Raw genomic sequence first — 3,782 nt, 5'->3', positions numbered from 1 at the left:
CCTGTTTGGCTGGTCTGTTTGTCTGCCCTACAAAGATGAAGCCAGCAAACCCAAACTAGCAGGTAACGGTTTCCCGAGACACCGGTGCATTCCCTTCTCGTGCTCAGGTTTCTCCTGCTCCGAGCCTCTCATTCCTCAGCATTACAGAGCTGACCCCAAGGAGTATTTGGGCTGTTGGAAATCCCATGGAGCCCACGTTCGTGGTTTCTTAACGAGGTCTTTGTGGCCAAACCCTTTGCCAGAATCGGTCCTGTTCAAGCAACATTTAATACCACCAAATAACTTCTAGATGTTTAAAGACCCATAAAAAAAAAAGACCAACTCACTCAAATGCTTGGAGGGCATCTTCCAGCTTTCCTCACGCTGTCGAGCGCTGGCGGCGTTACGACTGCCGCAGCCATCACCGAAGGACCCGGCAGTGCCCAGGCCAAGCCCAGCCACGCACACAGCTCCGTGCCCAGCAGCCACGAGGCGAGCAAACCCTTTCCTGTAGCCCTGGGCTTTACTCACCCTGTCTGAAGCTAGCAACCCATCGGGCTTTTCTTTCCTCTGTGCTGCTCTATTTAGGCCACACCCCAAAGCTCCTTAATGAAAGGCTGCTGCCTCAAAAACCAGGTGGCACAATTAGCCAGCAGCACTCGCTTTATCCTGTCACGAGCGCGTGGGCACCTCCCGGTTTTCCGGGTGGCTACAAGAGAGAGAGAACAGGGCAAGCAAAGGGCTGGGCAAACGGCTGCCCCGACATGCTGCTACCAGTGATAGAAGGCCAACCTCCCAGGAAGAACCAGGAATCGGGTTCAGAATCGGGAATCACCCAGCGAAACCAGGATCGCTGCCCGCAGCAGCGCCCACGCCCTTCCCCAGCCCCAAACCTTGGGCTGGGATCGTGGGGCTGAGCCATGAGCGGGGCCGGGCCAGGCTCGGGGGCTTTGCCAAGCGGGCACGGCGAAGGAGAACGGGATTCGGTAGCGCTGGGTGTGCTGAGGATCCGCGTACAGCAGTCTTGCCCCGAAGAGAGCCTGAGGAGGGGGAGCAGCCCTCCTGCCGCTAATAAACCCTGCGTTTCCCACCGCCGGTCGCGGAAAGCTGCTTGCCTCTAAGCACTGGATATCTGTGGCTCCCGTTTATTTGTGTCTTACAGTGGTTTTAAGCTAAATTTCTAGCTAATTGCACTTCATAGAAATGAGAAGCATCCTGTGTAATACGCTAAATTAGACCTCATCAAGGGTTTAGCTGCTGCTCACAAAAGAGATCAGCCAGAGAACTGTTTCATTTTGTGAAAGCAAGGACGCAGTATTATCAGAAATTCTGAATAACTGTCCCAGGGCATGTCTTAGCAGCTCAGGCTGTAAACTTCATTTCCAATAATTAGGAAATTACCCATAGTAGGCTGTTGCTAGGGGCAGCGTCGGCGGCAAAAAAAGGCTTTTCAAAGACGGCGGTCAGAGGACTTGGAGTACACTTTTATGCTGAAAAAAGGACAGGAAGAAAAAGGCATCCCAGTCTCCATTTCTGTTGCGTGTTAATGATGTCCAATTAAAACAGACTCAGTTTATCAGCTGGAAGGTGCCTTGTTAACCTCCGACAAAAGCTGTTCCACGAGCGATCTTGGAATTGAATGTTTATGACTTGACGTCAGGATGAAAATACTTGTAAAAGTTTATTTTTTTAATTAGATGCATTTGTGTATATATTTGGTGGAAACCAATTTCTAGGAACATCCTCCTTCTGCGAGAAGTGAGACCGAGCGCTCTCGGCTGGTCAGCGGGACGCGCGCCAGCCCTCGGGGCCGGCAGAGCTCCTGCGCCTGCGCAGCCCAGGCGGCCGGAGAGCCCCGGGCAGCCGGGGCCCGCGGTGCTCCTGCTCCAGCCTCGCTTCTCACCCGTCCCTGTGCTCACTGCAGGGCCCAAGGGAGAAATGCTCGGGAGCGCCTGTGGGTTACACGCGTGCTTTTCATCTTTGCAGCCTGAGAAAAAATGATTAATTAAGGCGATAGGACGAGAGGAAATGGGCTCAAGCTGCGCCAGGGGAGGCTTAGGTTGGATATTAGGAGAAATTTCTTCATGGAAAGAGTGGTCAAGCATTGGAACAGGCTGCCCAGAGAGGTGGGGGAGTCCCCATCCCTGGAGGGGTTCAAAAAACGGGCAGAGGTGGCACTTTGGGACATGGTTTAGTGGGCATGGGGGTGTTGGGGTGATGGTTGGGCTGATGACCTTGGAGATCCTTTCCAACCTTAATGATTCCTAGTTTTTACTTTCATTATAAAACAATCCAGCCACCAAGCCAGGAAACATGAAATTAATTCTTACTCTCCCAATAATTGGTTTAATGGTGGGCTTGGCAGTGTTAGGTTAATGGTTGGACTGGATGATCTTAAAGGTCTTCTCCAACCTACACGATTCGACAATTCTATGAAGACCAAGATACTCCACAAGGTAATTTGATCAAGGCTGTGGATGAGATGAAGGGCGGCGACTCCAGGTCCGTCTCCTGCCTTCCCAGCCCGCTCCCCACGCAGGGAGCTGTGGAGGTGAGGATATTGCCCAAGGCCTGCCCCGGCGGGACGTGAGGGGAGCTGGGCAGCGGTGCGGGCGCGAGCCCTGTGCGGGGTTTGCCCCTTGGCGCTGGCAGCCGCGGGAGCTCCCCTGGGTCCCCATCAGCTGCTCTGTGCTTTGCAAGAGAAGGGAGTGCCCAGAGGCTTCTGCAAAACCAATTTCTTTTCCTCTTTTTGCACTTTTGCTGCCTCCCCCCCCACCCTCCACCGCCAGTCTGGAGACCAGAGGGGACAGCAGGGAACACGCCGTGCCCAGTGCTCCTGCTCCGGGCTGCAGCCGGGGCCAGCCCTCCCGGGGCTCAGCCTTTGCCTTTTGGGGCTCAGCCTCTGCCTTTTGGGGCTCAGCCTCTGCCCCCGGGGCTCAGCCTCTGCCTTTTGGAACTGAGACTTTGCCTCCTGGGGCTCAGCCTTTGCCCCCCAGGGCTCAGCCTCTGCCTCCCAGGGCTCAACCTTTGTCTTTTGGGGCTCAGCCTCTGCTTTTTGGGGCTCAGCCTCTGCCTTTTGGGGCTCAGCCTTTGCCTTTTGGGGCTCAGCCTCTGCCCCCGGGGCTCAGCCTCTGCCTTTTGGGACTGAGACTTTGCCTCCTGGGGCTCAGCCTTTGCCCCCCAGGGCTCAGCCTCTGCCTCCCAGGGCTCAAAATTTGTCTTTTGGGGCTCAGCCTCTGCTTTTTGGGGCTCAGCCTCTGCCTTTTGGGGCTCAGCCTCTGCTTTTTGGGGCTCAGCCTTTGCCTTTTGGGGCTCAGCCTCTGCCTTTTGGGGCTCAGCCTCTGCTTTTTGGGGCTCAGCCTCTGCCTTTTGGGGCTCAGCCTCTGCTTTTTGGGGCTCAGCCTCTGCCTTTTGGGGCTCACCCTCTGCCTTTTGGGGCTCAGCCTTTGCCCCCCGGGGCTCAGCCTCTGCTTTTTGGGGCCCGGCCCCCTCGCCAGGCGCTGCCCGCCCCACGCTCGCCCGTGGGCGCTCGGGGCTCGCGCTGCCTGCGCGCTCGCCGGGAGCCACCTAGCGACGGCGGGGGGCGGGCGGGGGGGGCGGGGCCGCTGCTTCCCCTCGCTGCCCGCGGGCAGGGCCCCGGCGACCCCCGCAGCACGGCAGCCGCCGGGACCCCCCGGGAGCCGCCAGCAGCCCCCCCGGGAGCCGCCAGCACCACCCCCGGGACCCTCCCGGGAGCTGCATCCCCCCGGGAGCCGCCGGGACTCCCCCCCGGAGCTGCATCCCCCCAGGAGCCCCCCGGGACT

Source organism: Pelecanus crispus, chromosome 20 (assembly GCF_030463565.1).
Source record: "Pelecanus crispus isolate bPelCri1 chromosome 20, bPelCri1.pri, whole genome shotgun sequence".
NCBI lineage: Eukaryota > Metazoa > Chordata > Aves > Pelecaniformes > Pelecanidae > Pelecanus > Pelecanus crispus.
The sequence above is the reverse complement of the archived record's forward strand: the minus strand, read 5'-3'. Positions refer to the sequence as shown.